We start from the raw sequence: 20,665 nt of genomic DNA, 5'->3' as shown, positions 1-20,665 counted from the left end.
TATCCTCTCCTGGGGGATTCCCCAGGCCTCTCCACTGAAAGCGACTGGAGATCTGCAAACCACGGCCTCCAGGTCCAGTGAAGTGCCAACAGAACCCCTTACGTGCCCTCCTGAAGGATTTTCCATATGACCCTGGGGATCAGGGGTAGGGGTGGAAAGGCATACCGACGACCCCTGGGCCAGGGGCTTCGCAGAGCATCCACCCCTTCTGCCCCCCGTGTCTGATACCTGGAGAAGAACCTCGGGAGCTGAGCGTTGAGGGGCGTGGCGAATAAGTCGACCTCCGGGCGTCCGAAGCACTCCGCCAGCTCCTCGAAGATTGCTGGCTACAGCTTCCGCTCCAAATTGTCCACCTCGGTCCGACTGAGCCAGTCGGCTCTGATGTTCTCCACCCCTGCTATATGTTCTGCCCTCAGCGAATGCTGTCTAAGATCATAGGGTATCTGAGGTGCTTCTGCGATTTCTCATAGTCGGACATCCCATTCTGAGTTTGTGGTGGGTTCTGGCCTAGAGACCGTCCTGTCTGACACTTTTTCCCCCGGCCATAAGGGTGCTATGATTCTATGGCTAGGATTAGCGCCGAGATATTCTGAATGTAAACACAGACAGCGTTCAATGGTCAGCCACTAGAGTCCGTGTAAAGATGAAGTGAGGGAAGCTAAGGCTCACAATAAAGAAAGGCCTGCTGCAAAGGTAAAATAATAATAATAATAATAATGATAATAATAATAACAACAACAATAATAAAATAAAATACAAAAGGGGGCATCTTCCCACATGTTAAAAACAAGAAAGATTAAGGAAAACGATTGGCTCCTTGCTGGGAGAAAGTGGCCAGAAGGTGACAAGCAGCAGGGGTAAGGCAGAACTATTTAACTCATGTATGGCATCTGTCTTTACCCAAAGGGATAAAGCAGTCCAATCTATCAAGAACAGCACCCCAAAAATCAGATTAGGAACCCAAGATGAGATAGAGAAGAAATGGTAAGTGAGCACCTGTCTACCTTAGCCAAAGTCCAATTCCCAGGACCGAATGGGTTACACCCCAGGGATCTGAAGGAACTGGCAGACGAGATCTCCAAACAACTAAACTATATCTATCAGAGATCCTGGAGTACCGGAGAACTCCTATAGGATTGCTGATGTGGTTCCCCTCTTCAGAAAGGGAGAAAAACAGATCAAGGGCCCAAAGCCAACATGGGTTTGTCAAAAGCAGATCATGCCAGACTAGCCATATTGCCTTCTTAGATACAGTGACAACACTAGTGGACCATAGGAATGCCATTGATGTAGTTAACTTGGACTTCAGCAAGTCCTGATAAGGTAGACTATAACCTACTACTAGATAAAGTAGAAGAATGTGGGTTAGACATTGTCACCCCAGATGGCTTTGTAACTGGTTGACCAACCACACACACCTGTACTCCTCGATGGAACTGCCTCTTCATGGAGGGAAGAATGCAGTGGAGTACCCCAAGGCTCTGTGTTGGGCCCAGTACTCTTCAACATCTTCATCAGTGATTTGAATGAGGGTGTTAGGTGTGTAAGCTAACAGTTGGGTTAGCAATATATATGCCATGATAGTAGTAGTGTTTCTTTAAGTACTGCTGTTATCTCAAGCGGTCATGAGAAGGAGCCAGAATGACTGTTAGCTCTCTGTTTGTTAAATGCTGATCGGTGGGGGACTCATCAGATTTGCAGATGACCCCAAGCTGGCAGGAATAGCCAACACTCCAGAATACAGGCTAAAGATACAGAAGGATCTTGATAAACTTGAACATTGGGCACTGCCTAAGAAAATGAGATTCAATGAAGTAAGGTTCTACTTTAGGCAATGAAAATGAAGTGCACAGGTACAGAATACCTTGCTCCACAGTAGTAACTGTGAAGGGGATCTTGGAGTCCCAGTGGACAACACTTTAATATGAGCCAGCAGTGTGCAACAGCTGCCAGAAAGACCAACACAGTTTTCGGCTGCATAAACAGAGGAATAGAATCAAGCTCCCGTGAAGTGTTAATCCCACTTTATAAGGCCTTGGTAAGGCCACACTTGGAATTCTGCATTCAGTTTGGTCACCATGATGTAGAAAGGATGTGGAGACTCTAGGGAGAGTGCAGAGAAGAACAACAGAGGGGATCAGGGAACTGGAGGCTAGAGCCTATGAAGAACGGTTGCAGGAACTGGGTAGGTCTAGTTTACTGAAAGAAAGAACTAGGGGAGACGTGATAGCAGTGTTCCAATATCTCAGGGGTTGCCACAGAGAAGAGGCAGCCCGACTATCCTCCAAGGCACTTGAGTGCAGAACAAGAAGCAATGGGTGGAAACTAATCAAGGAGAGGAGCAACTTAGAACTGAGGAGAAATTTCCTGACAGTTAGAACAATTAATCAGTGGAACAACCTGCCTCCAGACGTTGTGAATGCCCCAACAGTGGAAGTTTTTAAGAAGATGTTGATAGCCATTTGTCTGAAATGGTATAGGATTTCCTGCCTAGGCAGGAGGTTGGGCTAGAAGACCTGCAAGGTCCCTTCCCACTCTGCTATTGTATTGCATAGTGTTGTATTGCATTGCATTTTGCTCTTTGCCTAGTCACCCCCACCCTTGGAAGGCCTTCAGGGGTAATCTCTAATCTGATTGGAGGCTCTTCTGTCCCTCCATTGAGAGCTGCAGCCTTTAGCAGCCGGGCTGATTACTCCTCCCCCCTCTGCTTGTGTTTTTCCAGGCTGCAGGGGGCTGCCGGCTTGGGCCACGTGGGGCCTCTCCTCCCCCTTCTTCCCAAATGGCTCTGCGTGGCAAATACCATAGCCCCGCCCTCAAGAATTAGCCACAAAAAACACAGCTTCTGCTACTAAGAGGCTGGTCTTTCTGAGGGCCTTCTCGCCCCCCTCTTTCTCCTACTTAAAGGAGAGTGTTCTTAAGGGGGAAGCAAGCACTAGCCACAAAGAACACAGCTTGTGCTACTAAGAGGCTGGTCAGCCTTCTCGCCCCCTTCTCTTTCTCCTACTTAAAGGAGAGTGTTCTTAAGGGGGAAGCAAGCACTAGCCACAAAGAACACAGCTTGTGCTACTAAGAGGCTGGTCAGCCTTCTCGCCCCCTTCTCTTTCTCCTACTTAAAGGAGAGTGTTATTAAGGGGGAAGCCTTCTCCTGTTACTTGGCAGTCAGAAAAGGGACAGAAATGGGCTTGCATACATCGTTAGGCAAGATTGCTGAAACACCGGAGGACAAGCCGAAGGGGATCCTCCCCTGGGGGGAGGAGTTCTCAGGTTGGGGGGGGAGGGTTCTTCCTGCAAGCCTTGTGGCAGCTGCCTCTGTGATTCATCTAGGAGGTAGGCTTGGGGGGGATCGATCCACCGCCTGCCTCTTTAACCTCCTTGATAAGCCTCCTTTTGGCCCTTTGCTGCCTCCCCCGCCCTTGGCTAATGCCTCTGCGATGGTTTCTCACCTTTTTAAGGGCTCCTCAGAACCTCCGGTGGTGGTGTTGCTGGAGGGCTGAGAGCTGGGCTCCTGCCGGCCTCCTCTGAGCTGCTGGGGGTCACCATCTTGGACCACATGGTTTCAAGATGGCCCCCGGCTCCAAATTCAAAAGGCTCCTCTTTGCTGGAGCACATGGAAATGGCTTTTGCCTTTGCAGGCTTGCCATGCGGCTGCTGCTGCCGCTCTCGCCTCCCCCTGCCTCCCGCAGCTCTTTCTGAGCCTTTCCAGCTCTCACCTTGTCCACTGGTGATAGCTGCCAGCGCAGGCTTTCCAGGGCGTTTTAACAATCCTCGTGTCTCAACCCCTGAGGGGAGCGGAGGAGCGCTTCTGCTCCTGAGAAGCCTCTGCGGCAAGGGCTGCCTCTAGGAAGCATGTGCCCTGTCCTCCTGCTTGCTCGGCAAGGGTCCTCACTGAGTGACTCCGTCTCACTCAGTGGCCAGGGCAGCGTGCCGCCCCAGGGGGCTTGTGGCAGTCCAGTCCTTGCAGGAGGAGGCTGTGTGCGATGTAGGGAGGCAGGATTCACCGGGTCCAAGTTTATTTTCCTTAATCCTTTGTAAATTACTGGAGGTCCAGAGTGGTGCAACCTTTCCATGAGTGGATGAGTCAAAATGGGGAAGTCCTGCTGGCCAGGGGGCGTTGCCCAAAGAGCTTATCTGACTCATCCAATCATGAGAGGACAAGGTCAACCCACTCTGGATACTCCTCCCCCCTCACTATGGAGAAAATGGGAATCCCAGAATATCTCAGTTGTCCTCATAAGAAACTTATATACGGTCAGGAAACCACAATGTGGAAAGAACATAGTAGAGTTTTTTTTTTTTTTTTTTAGAGATTTTATTAATATTTGTAGGCCGCCCTTTTCCCTGAGGGGACTCAGGGCGGCTCACATAAAATCAGGGAGGGGGAATACAAACATTGACATAGAGACATATAATAAAATAGCAAGCAACATACATTCATCATTCGGGAGGGGCGCCTATCCTTGTCCCCAGGCCTGACGGGCTAGCCAGTTCTTAAGGGCTGTGCGGAAGGCCTGGACGGTGGAGAGGGTACGAATCTCCACGGGGAGTTCGTTCCAAAGGGTCGGGGCTACTACTGAGAAGGCCCTCCTCCTTGTAGTTGCCAGCCGGCACTGGCTGGCCGATGGAATACGGAGGAGGCCTAATCTATGAGATCTTATTGGTCGCAGGGAGGTAATTGGCAGAAGGCGGTCTCTCAAGTATCCAGATCCACTACCATGCAGGGCTTTATGGGTGACTAATAACACCTTGAAGCGCATCCGGAGATCGACAGGTAGCCAGCGCAGCTCGCGGAGGATAGGTGTTATGTGGGTGAACCGAGGTGCACCCACGATCACTCGCGCGGCCGCGTTCTGTACTAGCTGAAGTCGCCGGATGCTCTTCAAGGGCAGCCCCATGTAGAGCACATTGCAGTATTCCAGCCTAGAGGTCACAAGGGCCCGAGTGACTGTTGTGAGAGCCTCCCGATTCAGGTAGGGTCGCAACTGGCGCACCAGGCAAACCTGGGCGAATGCCCCCCTGGTCACAGCCGTCAAGTGGTGGTCAAACGATAGCTGTGGATCCAGGAGGACTCCCAAGTTGCGAACCCTCTCTGAGGGGTATAGAATTTGACCCCCCAGCCTGAGTGATGGAATATTGATCGAATCTTTGGGAGGGAAGCACAACAGCCACTCGGTCTTTTCTGGGTTGAGCACAAGCTCAAACTAGCCTGTTTCCAGCTTTGCAAAAGAATGCAACAAGGCTGAATATTGTCTCATTATTTATTCAATCTATAATATATGCTGAATATACTGTATATATTTAGCACATTGGAAGATAATGAGCAAGATTTTAAAACAGGAAATACAAGGAGGAAATATTAATAATCTGTACTATTTTGACGATGCTACCCTGTCAGTTGAGAATGCAAAGGATCTGCAGGCTTTGGTATTAAAAGTCAAGAGACAAAATGAAAAAAAGGTTCTAAAGTTAAATATAAATGTCAAACTAATGACAATGCAACAAACAGGCTTAGAATCAACAATGAAGATAGCAAAGTGATGGATAGCTCCAACTTTTTATGATCCAACCTTCAACAGTAAAGGAATAAGCATTCAGATACACCACTAACTAGCCCTTGGTAGAACAGCCACTGGAAGTTATTCAAATGCAGTGATATGGCTATGGCTATAAAAATAATGCAAGCCATAGTATTCCCAGTGACACTCTATGGCCATGATGGTGAACCTGTGGCACACGTGCCACAGGTGGCACCCGGAGCCCTCTCTGCAGGCACGCTAGCTGTCGCCCCAGCTCAGCTCAACCGTGAATGCATGTGCACCTCCCACTAGCCATCTGATTTTCGGGTCTCTGCTGTGCATGGGAGGGGCAGAAATGTGGGAGTGCAAGAGGGTTGCACGTGCATGCGCTGGGGCGGGATGCGCGGGTCATATGGGCATTGCATGAGTATGCACACAGGCTGCTGCACACATACATGCATGCTTTCAGCACGCAGTGATGAAAATGGAAATGAAAGTTGGAAACAGCAGAAGTGTATTGACATTTTTGAACTTTGATGCTGGAGAAGACTCCTGATAAAATCATGGACAACCAACAAATAAAAAAATAGATTACCAAGTAAATCAGCTCAGAACTGCCACATGAGGCATATGGCCGGCTCAAATTATTCCACTTCAGAAATATGAACATATGTGAAGACCTCGCTCTCTGAAGAAGGCTCTAATATTCTAATGAAACTAAGTTGGAAGAAAAGAGAAGACAGGAAAATCAGCAGCAAAGCAAATGGACTCAATGACAATGATGCATCCTTAGAGGACCCAAAGGAGATCACCACAGAAAAATTATCTAAGAGTTTACAACAAATTAATAGCATATCATCAATAAATCAATCCTATGCAATTCCTAATTCAGGAAAAAAAGCCAACGGATTCCAGTAGTAATGGATGCATTATTGGGAGACTGAACAACTGTACTGGTGACAAATCATTCTGGAGAAAAATAAATCTATGTGAGCCGAGGTGGCGCAGTGGTTAGAGTGCAGTACTGCAGGCCACTTCAGCTGACTGTTATCTGCAATTCAGCGGTTCAAGGTTGACTCAGCCTTCCATCCTTCCGAGGTGGGTGAAATGAGGACCCAGACTGCGGGGGCAATTTGCTGACTCAATTTGCTAAAAATCTGTAAACCGCTTATATACCTATGAAGCGGTATATAAGTCTAATAAATAAATAAATAAATTGCTAAGAGTTGACACCAACTTAATGGTACATAATTAAACAATATTTTACTACACTGTTTTTATTGTAATTATATATTTTAACTTCCCACTAAGTAATTTTTAATATAAATGTGATAGTTTGTAACTAAAATATAAACTGAGAAAACTGAATCTTTCATTCTGTGCTGCAAAACATAGATGCTACATATTTTTGAAATTAAAGTATTCTGCAGATACTCAACTAGGAAAAATAACTACATCTGGTTCATTTTATATTGTGTTATATAACTTGTCCTACACAAGTTCCACTTAACAAGCAACCTAGCTTCTCTTTTATAATGGGCCATCTACTATTTTAGTTTGATTTGTGTTTCTTCAGCTAAGACTACCAGTATGCAGACTATGCATAGGGAAAAAAACCATAGGATTTCGCACAAGTACACATGGAATAATACAAAAGGATCATGTGTATGAATCATCCAGTTGACTAAAGCCAGAAAATAAAGTGAGTGGTTTGTACCAAAGAAAAAAACAGGTATTAGGACTTTCACAAGCTATGTTGAGGCTAGTACAGACAGTCCTGGGCTTAAAAATGCCTGATCATTGGACAATTCATACTGAACCCATACTTTTCAAAAATATGGACTGTTTTCAGTGAAGAAAATTGCACGGCTTTAGTGGTTCATTGGTTTGAGGAAAGAGAACACCATCTGCCATTTTTAATAATAGGCAACCCATTTGTAATTCTGACTTTGTGAGTTCTGACTGACATACTAACTAGTTGGATACCCATGCTCCGCTTCAAAACTATTTGATCAGGCTTGATAAATCGACACTTACACCTTGAAAATTAATGAGTAGTTACAATCAGCCTCTCCTTTCCCTCAGGCTGGCTCCATTGACCCTCTCCTATCCCCTTCTCTCCCTCAGGCTTGCCCCACAGAGGTCTCTCCTATCTTATCCCCTTCAGTTTAACTCCTTAGCATCAGAGTTTTTTTCAGGTGGGGAGACGGAGTAGAATGTCTAAACTACCAGCCCGCAGGAGAGATGAGTCATGCACAGGCCACATCCACATGGCAGTTGGAACAGAGTTCCAATAATATAATAATATAAGAAATGCTAATGATCTGATGGGTCATTTCAAAAAATCCTTTCTTAGCAAGCACCTAGAAGCCAAGAGGAACATACAGACCAAATTTCAAGTTTGTAGGCTTTGTGGTTCTGGAGATTTCGTGATGAGTGAGTGGATTTGACTTTTATATATATAGATTCAAACTAAAGACAGATTTAATAGATCTTGTTCTGAATCCTGGGGGGCTACATATATAACATTACATTTGTAAGCAAACTGTCTCTCAAACTGAACAGTCAACAAAGTATCCAATCAGAGTCACTGTTTTTCTGAGCATGTTCTGATGAAATTACCTAGTTTGGGTAATGAAATGTCTGCAAGAAAACAATAAATATTCGCCTTTATTGGTATTGTTTTATTTGTTTATCTGTTTAAAGTTGGTTTATCTGATAAAGATTAAAACAAATATGTTACCGCTGGTAACTCTTAATGGAGTTCAACATTCTGCTGAAATGACAAGGCTTTAAGGATTTCTTTATAGGTAAGAGATGGGATGTGGGAAGAAATCATTTGTTGTATTTTTAGAGAAGGTGGTAAGTTACTAAACTTGTTTACACTGTGGTGATGAACAAATTTATATACAGCATTACCATCAGTGTGTGAAATGAGGCATTTTATATAATGCCTAGGAAATCTATAAAATGCCAAAAATGGGACATCAAAATATGAAACACAATATTCCACACATCTTCCTAGGCATTCTATGCAATGCCAAAAAGCAAACTGGCAAAGTATAAAATACTCCTGCTAAAATTCCATTCTAGCCTTCCTTGTTGCAAGAAGTAGGTCAATACTAGTCTTTTGTCTCTTGCTTTTCTTTCACTAAGAAATACTGTATTTTATTTTGCATTTCTTTCATTTTCAAATACTGAGTTTGCTCAATAAAGGGATAGGGGTTAACCCTACCTCTAACTCTTTTCATGACTCTCTTTTCACCCTTTGCCTAAATAGTTCTTGCCATTCTGCATAATGCCTAGGTGTTATATATAATACCTTGGAAAAGTATATAGCATATTAAACATTTCATAATGGAATAGATCCAATGGAGTGGGTGCTTAGCTAACTACAAGCAAAATTTATTTAAGGATAGCAACAATAGTTGCCAGATTTGCAGTTGTTAAGTGATGCAGTCACATAACACCTCGCTTTACAACTACATTGCTTTTTGACTGAACTTCAGGTTCCAATGGTGGTTGCTAGTTTATTTATCAAATTTATACACCATCCATCTCACTTAAGTGACCCAGGGTGGCTTACAAACAAGTTGAGGGTTACGTGTACTTTATCACTCTGAATAGCCAAGTTGCCCTGAAAGTGGCCTTGTGATTCAGAACAGATTGCTTTAAAGTTTCCTGCTTCTAATCTTACCACAGTTTATCTGAATGTTGCAAAACAATCAATCAGTAAAATCATAATATAAAGTACAGATCAGATTACTCTTGATTTATGGAGAAAAGATATTAAAAAACCTTCACATCCCCATAAACCATTAAACAAAAGAAGATTGTACAATTATTATCAGGTTTTTTTTATCAAATTTCAGGTTATTGAGCCCTATTCTTTAAACTACACAGAGCAACCTGGTCAGTACTAAAACTCAATTTATCTCAGTTGGTTTTCACCAGCCAGAACGGGCATGAATCCAATACACAAATAGTCACCTGCATAGTCTCAAGTACATGCCATGCTGGAGTGGGTTATACAGACTGAAAACTGTAAACAGAAGTTTCTGTATGAGAACAATATTACCAGCTATGCTGATGTTGATCCATATTTAGAAGTAATGCAAAATACACTAGATTCACTAAACATTTTCCCACAATAGCGATGCTATCCAATACAATACTACACTACAATCTATTACCACTAAAAAGATACCTTCTTACCATCTTCATAGTGAACTAAAGTATGTTACTTTTGACTCGAAACAACTGAATCTTAAGAACCCAAGTTTGTTAAAAACAAATCAACTTGCCATTTGCAAAGCTACACATTGCCTGATTAACCTCTAGGACAGTGATGGCTAACCTTTTTTGGCTTCTGTGTGTGGGCATGTCACACCCATAATGCTATGCATGCGACCTCCCCACGCGCATACATGCGGAACACTGCGAGGTGGCGCAGTGGTTAAATGCAGCACTGCAGGCTACTTCAGCTGACTGCAGTTCTGCAGTTCGGCTGTTCAAATCTCACCGGCTCAGGGTTGACTCAGCCTTCCATCCTTCCGAGGTGGGTAAAATGAGGACCCGGATTGTTGTTGGGGGCAATATGCTGACTCTGTAAACTGCTTAGAGAGGGCTGAAAGCCCTATGAAGCGGTATAAAAGTATAACTGCTATTGCTATTGTTCCTCCCCCTCCCCACTTCTGCTGTGCTTTTTTCACTATCCCCAGGCTTCATAGGCTTTCTAGAAGCTTGGGGAGGGCAAAAACAACTGTCCCCCAGCCCCGCGGAGGCTTCAGGAGCTTCCCTGAAGCCTCCAGAGGGCGAAAAACAGCCCTACGGACAAACCGGAAGTCACTTCCTGTTTGCTTGTAAGGCTAATTTTTGCCCCTGGAGCCTTCGGAGAATCCTCCTGAAGGCTCTGGAGGGTGAAAAACAGCCCTACAGATGCTTCCAATTTGCTCGTGTGGCTGTTTTTTGCCTTCCGGAGCCTTCAGTGAAAGCTGGAGGGCGAAAAATGGCCCTACGAGCAAACCGGAAATCTGTTCCTGATCTTCCGGTTTACCGGTAGGACAAAAAACGGCCTCAAAAGAAGGCCGAAGTCAGCTGTCCAGCCTGCGTATGCGTACTGGAGCTGATAGGGCAATGCCTTGCATGCCCTAACAAATGATTCCACATGCCACCTGAGGCATGCATGCCATAGGTTTCCCATCACGGCTCTAGGATGTTAGCAAGCATGCAGACAGTGGCAACTAATAGAAATTGAGTACATCTATTTTCAAAAAGGTTTTAACAAATTCTCTTGCAGAACGTTCCTGGCAAAGCTAAGCACCAGAATTTATAGATATAAAAATTGTTCACGATAATCATATCAATTTTTGACCCACAATGGAAGATGAATACTTCACACAAATGAATCAGGAAAGGATGATGGAGCAAGGAGCACATGGCTCAATAAAATATCAACATTCCGTACATTTTTAAAAAATGATAATTTCCAATGTAATGAGATCTAAAGTTTGAGATCATTATGAAGGGAAGCAAAAATAAAATTGCAAACAGAGTGATTCTATAAATAAATAAATCCTAATTGGAATATAATACATAATTGACAATGTCAAGTAAGTGTGGTGTGTGTGTGTGTGTGTGTGTGTGTGTGTGTAAGACATGAAACATTCTGAAATAAATACAGAAAGATTTGGAATAGGTATTTGTTTACATCCAATTAAGCTAGAATTTGTCATTTTCAGAGGTAAAATAAGAGACTAGTGCAGATAGTTTTAAAGGATAACTGGAAGAATTGGATACCAAAGGTTACTACTGTCAGTGAGAGTTTACTACCTTCTGAATAACAGGAAACATACCTTAAATACCAATTGCTATTAAGGCAAAATGGAAAAGATTTATTCCTATGTACATGTTTCTAAATATTTTGAATGCACTTAGTTGGCATGACACAAAATACTTGAATAGATGAGCTTTGATCTAGAAGGGCTCTTCTTACGTACTTAGGTTAACATCTGTTTCAGACATAAGTCACAATTATTTCTGACAAGAAAAATCATTGATGCATACTGTTGAATCATTTACAACTGAAGTTATAATATCAACAGCCATGATCAAATGGAATTCTAAAACCTATCCAAATTTGCTGAAAACTACATGTTGTAAATGTCCTCCCGATAACATATTTTTCTTAAGAAGACATGTGATAAAGACCCACCCAATATTTGGTACAAAAAGATTAAATGCTGCTTTAATGTATCTATTATAAACAGCCAAAGCATATTTTAAAATAATTGTTCAGTGCACTTTATCAAATATTGCTGCTTACACTAACATTCTCAAGTATCTAATTAGCTGATTTACATGTCTAGACAAACATGACATTGTAGCATATGCTTAAAATAGCAACTTTCTCTAGCACCTAGTTCTAGTATGGAACCTGATCCCCCTGTCCCTCAGTTGTTAGATTTAATTGTTCTTATTGCTGTCAATCATACAGTTGCAATCTTTCTCTCCCACATGATATTCTATGCAAAAATAACATTTATTCTTTCTCTTGGGTCTTTCATGCAGAAAATGCCCTATAAGTCGCTTATGAGAAACTTACACATTTGTAAGATTTGTTTGATAAAGCATTTATGGAAGCATTTATTAACTTTACTACCTTTTTTTAAACTACCAAAGCATATATGCACGGCCCACTCCAATAACAAGTTTTATAAGCATACATTAATATGGCATCTTGATAATTCTCTGGGTTTTGGAGTCTGCCTGGACAGGTCAGTTTTCTTGGAACAATTTTTCAGAAGTGGTTTGCCATTGCCTAGGACTGAGAGAAAGTGACTGGCCCAAGGTCACCCAGTTGGCTTTGTGCCCAAGGGCAGGAGTAGAACTCCTGTTTTCCTGTTTCTAGCCTTATGCCTTAACTACTACATCAAACTGGCTCTCTGTGATAATAAATATTTGTCCTGGACCAAATGCACCACCTTTTTTAGGCTATAATGCTTTTGAAAAATAGTGAATCCACTGTTTCATCCCTTGGGAATTCTGAATACATTCCAAATTTGGGACTTATTCCTGCCTACTTTTTAAACCTAGCCCTCAATATGCTACACAAAGCCTGGTTCTACCCTGAAGGAAAGAGAAACTGGGGCACTTCTATCACACATAATCAGTGAGCAACTCCAAAGGTGCTTATACTACTAACTCACACACACAAAAAATATTTTTTTCCTAAAAGTGATTCATATCATTCCAGTTTGGAAAAATTATATTATGATGAAAAACAAGAAAAAAAACTAGAAATACAATAACTTTTATTCAAATTATACAAAATTAAGATTACATAGCTTCACAATAACTCAGCTGTACTCAGACATTCAGTATAAATACTTTTTATGGGTTCTCCCCATAATTATTGGCTCTGAATGGTTACAGGCAAATAACAGATTTATTTGTGGGTGTGTATATTTTAAATAAACCTCTAGACTGATTATCTAACAGAAGTTAAGTGTACATTGGTAACAAAAGCAAAAATTAGAAATAAAGTATTACTTTAATCTTTTTTACAATTTTCAATTATTTAAAGCAGTATTTTTCATATTGAGTACTAATAAAAACAGAGGTAAACATCTAGTTCTATACATACCGTTATTATTTACAAATTATGTATCATTGAAAAAAAGCAAACATTTATCAACATCTTTGCTTAGATTTGAATCAGTACAACCTTTCATATTGCTGTTTTATTTTCAAGGCAATGTGATTTCCTTGTAAAATTTGAATTATGGCTTTTGAAGGGAGGAATTCTGTATGCAATCTTCATTAAAGTTTTTTTTTAATCACTTATTTGGACAACCAATATACCTTGACATTTGTAGAGTTACTAAACCTAGCTTCACAGTAGACATTCATAATACTGCCAAATTTTATATATATATATATGTGGGGTGTGTGTGTGTGTGTGTGTGTGTGTGTGTGTGTATAATTTGTGTGTGACACACACACATATACATACATATATACATATACATACATACACACACAGAAATAAAAATAATACTGCAGCCAAATACAAAGCACATTCATTTACAAATAAGTTTAATCGTAAATGTTAGCACATTTGAGTTATTATCAATTATCAAATGAGATTATTTTTCAAGTAAATACATGTGAGAACTTTGTTCAGTTTTGGGGGGAAAAGGGTGCTTAAATTGTATGTTGTTTATGTATGTTAAATTGAGATAGCCATAAAAAACTTCAGGTTAACAATGGAGGAAGAGAGAAGATATACTGGTGTTTAATAAAATCCTCCAACTACAGTTGGGTGAAAGCTACTGTTGCAAGGAAAGACTTCTGTGCACGCTGTTGGTTAACTACTCCAAACTTCCAAAGGAACAAATCTTAAATCACTGACATGTAGCAGAAAGACAGGGAGCTATCTATATCCACAAGAAATCCTTCTGGCAGAAGAAAGTGAAAATCAACAATAAATTCAACTCATTACCAAAAAGATAATTCCCAAGTGTGAAAGCTGGAATTTTTAACTATTGTTTCAATTATTGGTTTCTTCATATTGTTTGAAATTTTGCCACAATTGCTTGCATTAATTAAATTGTTACCTAAAATTGATATTAATCAGTGAAGTTGGCAAAAATATTATTTGGATCAACAACAGAAAAATACCAACTAAGAATTACCCTAATCTTGAAACTTTTTGCTTGCTTCTTTTATAGTGCATTTACTGGAAAAATAAATATTAGAGAAGTTTAAAAAGAAATAGTACTAAAGAAATAATAAAAATCTTAGAGATAGCTTACTTTTACAAGTATAAACTATAAATTCTGAATCAACAGAACTATTTTAGATCTGTTTCCTATAAAACAAGTATAGGTGGATTGTTTTATATGGCCAGCAATGCTTCAAAATAAATTCTTTTAAAAACATGCATCATCATACAATGGTTACAGTGTTGGATTAGGATCAGGAAGACCCATGTTCAAATCACCTCAGCCAATGAATCTCGTTGGATTACTCTGGGTCAAACCAATCATTCTTTCAAACCAACCTATATTGCAAGTTTATTACTACCAGTACAGGGAAAGAGGGATGAACACCACCTTGAGATCTTGGAACTTAACAACTAAGTTGTTAAGCATATTTAACAACTAAAATGTTTTGTTTTTGTAAAATTTAAACTAGTTTTAAAAAGTTGTCTTCAATAGGGAATTATTCAGGCAAAATAGATTTGTTCACTTACCAACTTTCTAGGCTGCATAACAAAATTAACAATATAACAGTGTAAGACTACAAATGGTTTCTGCATATTTTCTTAAACAACTTCTTTAATAAAACTCTTTTGGAAATATGAAAAAATATACTTTTTATAAATTTAATATCCATTAACTTTAGTACATATAAAGAGGCATTTAAATTGAATGTTTAAATTGGGGACAAGTCATTTCTTTTAACCTAGTTATATCTTCTGGTTTTGGATATTTTCCACAATGTTGTAGCCAAAATGAATTTTAGATCACATACATAATTAACATTTCTTAGTAAAACATATATCAGGTTCAATGTGAAGCAGCAATAATTTGCTATATAACAAAACTATAAAAAGTCTAAGTTTCAATGGTATAAAACCTCTATTCAATGAGGAATGTAGTAAAATTCCTACAAAAATATTCCTTAAATCCAAGCCTGAAATTCAATTTCTGGATTAGTTTAACGAGATATAAAAAATACATTGCTCTCTATTTCCAATCACTTGAGGGACAAATTATCTTGAGTTAAGACGTAAAAATAAAAGAAAAGCAGTTCTCTCTGTGACATTCTAAAGCGAAATATTCCACATAGCAATATATAGTAATCTGGTTATAACTATCAAGCATTAGTTAGATTATTTTCTACATTTAATACTTTAATACTACTTTGAATTAGAATAGTCATTGCAAACATCTTTAAAAATACTTTGGTGCTTACATTTACAAAACAAAATACAGTAATTGTGTTCACATACCATAAGCAACATTATCTGCAGGCTAATCAAGACCTAAATATTGCTTCATAAAATCTTAAGATCTAAAACTTTATATAAAAAGGTACCACATTCATCAATTCCTTTTAAATGTACAATCATAATTTTAAAAGTTCGCATTTTTGTAAGTGACTCAAATAAAAATCTGCAGTAAGCAATATGTTCTGCCCCAATCAGAAATCCCGCTCTTATGATCAAACATTTTATAAATCCCACAGTATTCACACTTTGTCAACGATATTGTCTCAGCTTTATCCATCCTCCTGTATCAAGCTGAAGTAACATTTTAATTCTGATTTATCAGAATTGTTGAGCAGCTCACTTATAGGGCTTTCTATAACTATAACGCCTACAAAAAATACACTTGATAAAAGAAGCAAACCAGCTGTTCAAATAAGTAAAAACTGCTTTTAGCTAACTAAAATTAACCTGTACATAGAAAATACTGTCATCCAAAAATATATTAGCCCAATATATATCTGCACCATAGATTTATATCCAGAACTTCACTAAAATTAGCACTTACACAATGAAGCATTTCATAATATACTGATGAACGTTCTAAGAAATGTTTATTAAACATTATTAAACATTTAATAAAAAGGATAGTTGTTGAAAGTGCTGCGCCAAGAGGTATTTTAGAGTTTTGTACCTGTTTTCTCATGTACCTACAGAAGATAGTGTGCTTTCTTTTGATATACAGTACACATGTACAAAAATGTCAGTATTAAAATAAAGATTGGTGTGCATCTTAAAAGATAATTTGATTTTTTTTAAAGGAATATTGTGCAGTGACTGCATCCATATTCGTTCTTGCGACAACTTACCATGCATTTCAAAATAACACTTTGGGGGTGGGATGGTATTGTTTTTGTAGTAGTTCAACTGCTGTGTGAGAATAGATTCCAAGCAATGGCATTAAGGGAAAATCTCTTTAACCCTAATACAGGAAAAAGTAACTTCCATATAATTTCAATAAATCACAGCATTCATTGTTACCATCGTATTGACATTTAAATTCAAGAACACCAGTTTATCTAGTAATAGATAGTTTCATTTTTCTATTTACAAGAATTAATATCTACCCATGCTATTTACAAGACATTTTTGGAAAAGATTGTCTAGGAATCTGATCTACTATACCAATATGCTGATGATATTATGCTATTTACAAGACATTTTTGGAAAAGATTGTCTAGGAATCTGATCTACTATACCAATATGCTGATGATATTATCTCTTCAAATCTGAACATAGGAAACAGAGCCGAGGTGGCGCAGTGGTTAGGGTGCAGTACTGAAGGCCACTACAGCTCACTGTTATCTGCAGTTCAGCGGTTCTAATCTCACCGGCTCAAGGTTAACTCAGCCTTCCATCCTTCCGAGGTAGGTGAAATGAGGACCCAGACTGTGGGGGCTATATGCTGACTCTGTAAACCGCTTAGAGAGGGCTGAGAGCCCTATGAAGCGGTATATAAGTCTAACTGCTATTGCTATTGCTATAGTTGAAATTCATTGGCAGCATCAAAAAATTTGATGTTATAAAAAGGCTACTGGGCAGTAGTAAAGATCATGACACTTTATGGGTTGAATCTTAACATCATTCCAGTTCCCTAGAAAATCAGTTTTATGGTCAGAGTACTTGCTCCTGCATTCTGAGGTAGCCCCCAATGACTGGTGTGTGTGTGTGTGTGTGTGTGTGTGTGTGTGTTGTTCACTTTTTCCTGGAGAAAGCTGATCTGGTCACTGTCACAGACGAGTTAGTCACATTTAGGATGCATTATTACACTGCACTGAATGTAGAGCAGCCCTTGAAATATTCAGCTCCTGAATAACAGTAGTAAAATGTAACAATTAGAACAGGTGATTCTACTCTTGAAAATCCAATTTGAATTGGAGCATGAAGTCTGGCTGGGGATGCCACAAAATATGGCCTCTCAAGTACGGACAAAATTCTAATATTTCTTTTTTAAGGAACTCTTGCAGGTGGTGCACAATAGGTGATTTTAAAATAAGTAAGTAAGTCAGTCAGTCAGTCAGTCAGTAACTAGCTCACACTTCCTATATATCCATCAAATTGGGAGTCAAGAGCGGGACTTCTTCTTCGGGAAGAAGGAGAAGCAGCACAGAGACAAGCAGATCCGACGCCCAAGAGAAAACTGAAAATCTTTCCAATTCAGGGAGGCCAAAAAAGGCCCCTCGCCTCCCGGGACGCCTCTGAAAGGGCTCCGAGGAGGAGTCGGGTCGGCAGTCCCAGCCCTCGGACCCAACGGCGCAGCTCCCCCGGCAGACCGCGGAAGTTCAACCCGGCTCCTCCTCTCCCCAGCGGGGCCACCGCCGCCCGGCCCTGCCTGCACACGCCCCCCCTTCTTTTGCTCCCGGGCACCGCGGCCAGCCGGGCCCAGACAGGCAGCGGAGACCCCGCGCTCCCTCCAGGCCGCCTGACGGACAGCCCCTGCGGGGGAGCGGCCGCCAGAACCCCGCCAGGCCCGCCGCAGCCGACTTCGCTCACCCTTCCTCCGCGCGGGCTCCTCCTCCGTGCCCCGCAGCAGCGGCACTCGCCGCCACCGCCGCCTCCAGCCGGACAAGCGACCCTTCCGAGCCACTCCGGAGCCGTCGCCGCCTCCCGCCGCCACCGGGGGAGGGAGCAAGGAGGGGTATCCGTACCGGGGATGCTGCTGCTGCTGCTGTGACGGGCAGCGCGGAAGGGGCAGCGGGGAAAGGCGGGATGGCTGGCGGTGGGGAGGAGGGTCTTCCAGGCGCCGCCGCCGCCGCCGTCACCGCCTCTCCCGCTCCGGCTTCCCAGTCGTTCCCGTCCCTCCTCCTCCTCTGCTCGCTGCGTATCTCAGCCAGCCAAGTCCAAATCAAAATAGTGTCACACAATATGGCGGCGCCTCCAGTTGGCAAGCCTCGCGAGAACTGGCCCCGAAGGCTAACGGGAGAGCGGGGGGGGGAGAAGGAGGAGCTCCCGCGTTGCCTCGGTGACGGATATTGCCGTTGATTTGCCCGGCGCGAGCGGTGTAAAGGCGGTTGGAATGCAAAGTGGTTCCTTTCGCAAGTTCTCCCAGGGAAGCAACCAGCGTGCCCGGCTTAGCGTGCCCGAGAACCGAAAAGTGCCAAGAGATGGGAGATATCTCTCAAGCTTCCACGCTGAAATTGAAATCGGCTCCTCCTCCTCCATGAATCTGCGGATCGTCATTCAAACCAAGAAAATGTGGCGGGTATTTAGACTGCGAAACTGGATTTTATCCCATATAAGGGACCCACTACTTCCATGCGTTACTTTTTACATTGGCACCGTAAAACTGACACGGACAACGAGAAGAGGATCGTTACGGAAAATCCCCAGCCTGGCACTATCTTTAGAAAGATTAGCCGAATTGCCACGGAAACGGGGAACAGGTTTTCTATACTACAACCCGTGAGAAAACATTTGACTTGATGGTGGCCATTCGATGCACTTTCTTAATATTGGATAATATCGGATATTAATAATTATGATCCAGCAAACCAATTTAACCGGGCAACAAGTTTATTCTGCTGAGTAATTCTAGAATTTAAAACAGGTATTTAGACTTGGTCTGAGCTAAGTAGCTCATTACTTGCAATGTCAAGACTCACGCTTGGGAACTAGTAAAAACAAATGACATCATGGTCATTAGAAAATAATGGCTCTTTTCAACAGAAATAGGAATAGGCAGAGTAAGTTACAACAGAGTAATAGCTGAGAGTGAGCAATAATATTTATGAAATATTAAGAACTCTCCCACTAGATGCACAGGCAAAGCTTTGCAGTTATTTTGGGTTATTATGGCCTTTTCCCTCTGACACCATACATTTCTTACTTATTTCAAAGCTTTCAGTAGAATTGCTTGGCACTATGTGTATTATTAAAAATCAGTTTAAAAGGTCCCCAAAGTTATCCCATAAATACAACCTAACAATTTATTTAGTGGACTCTGAGCATTTTTGAGTGATTAAAACATTTTTATGATTATTCCCAAGAAATGGAAGTGTTATTTTACTGAATGACCAGGAAAATGCTTTGAACAACATAGTGGTTTTGCATCTGCAGATCTGGGAGCGAGAGGCAGAGAGCCTACATTATCCTTTTAAAACAAGCAGCAGTAGAGATTCTCCGTCATCCAGGTCATGGTTGTCCCAAAGATGTTTTCTTTCAAAAGGCAGCCGGACTTTTTTGCTTTGCTTGAAGATGCTTCGTTTTTCATCCAAGAAGCTTCTTCAGTTCTGACTGAATTGTGAAGAATGGAAGGATTTATAGTCCTTGCAGTCATGTGGTCATTAGCCCTCTTTCTGATAGTCATTGAGGCCACTCACAGGTTTATTTATGGCTTCAGTTCCTATTGTTCCGAATCCTATAGTTTGCAGGGGGAGGGGGGGCTGTTCTGAAAATCCATTCATACTCCAGCACCATTCGTCATCCTAAAGTGCATGGCTAAATGTCTATGGAGATTCTCAGTTCAGGTCATGGTTTGGGACAACCATGACCTGGATGACTGAGAATCTCCATAGACATTTACCTATGCACTTGATGATGAACACCCTTCAAATGGTGCTGGACTATGAAAGGATTTCCAGGAAAAAAATGGCAGACTACAAGATTCAGGTGACCCTGAAGGGACAGATAAACTTGCAAGTGTTTAAATGACTTTTAAAACAAGCCAAGGGAGGGGGGACCCTTTAAATTTAGGCTGAATTCGTAATGAACACACCTGCATTTTTTTAAAAAAAACAACACATGTGCAGATTAAACTTGATCGAACCTCGCATGGATCACGCTTCCTGAGGCCATTGAGTAGTTTGCCAGCCCTGACATCAGGATGGCAAAAAATAGTTCATCTTCAATTCTTGGGATGCAATGTAAAAGACATTTATCATTTGCTAGGACAATAAGAATGCCAAAAATGCCATCTCTTTGTCTTTTGTGATCCATTTATCCCACTGGTAACGTGGTTATAGGTTTAAAGATGTAGAAGAATGAGGCTGGCTTGATCATTAGACTATCTGAAAGAAGGTAGAGCTAGAAAAAACTGCAACAGCCTTGCTTTTCCTTACTTTATCCAGACTGTAATAAAGAATACAGAATAACAGAGTAG

General features: G+C 41.3%; 1 protein-coding gene across 7 annotated transcripts in view; it reads right to left on the bottom strand.

Moving 5' to 3' along the window:
* TAB2 (TGF-beta activated kinase 1 (MAP3K7) binding protein 2) overlaps positions 1-19,652 on the bottom strand; it is a 68,518-nt gene extending 48,866 nt beyond the window's left edge. The window contains exons 1-2 of one of the 7 annotated variants that reach the window (XM_032215230.1): positions 18,061-19,638; positions 16,377-16,489 (exon numbers count right to left, since the gene is read on the bottom strand). The gene's annotated coding sequence lies outside the window, so the exon portion shown is untranslated. Of the gene's footprint in view, positions 1-16,376; positions 16,490-18,060 lie in introns of all 7 variants that reach the window. The other 6 variants (XM_032215236.1, XM_032215235.1, XM_032215234.1 and 3 more) reach the window with 6 other exon arrangements.
* Positions 19,653-20,665: the final 1,013 nt, after the last annotated feature.

Source organism: Thamnophis elegans, chromosome 4 (assembly GCF_009769535.1).
Source record: "Thamnophis elegans isolate rThaEle1 chromosome 4, rThaEle1.pri, whole genome shotgun sequence".
In the NCBI taxonomy this organism is placed as follows: domain Eukaryota; kingdom Metazoa; phylum Chordata; class Lepidosauria; order Squamata; family Colubridae; genus Thamnophis; species Thamnophis elegans.
The sequence above is the reverse complement of the archived record's forward strand: the minus strand, read 5'-3'. Positions and strand labels throughout refer to the sequence as shown.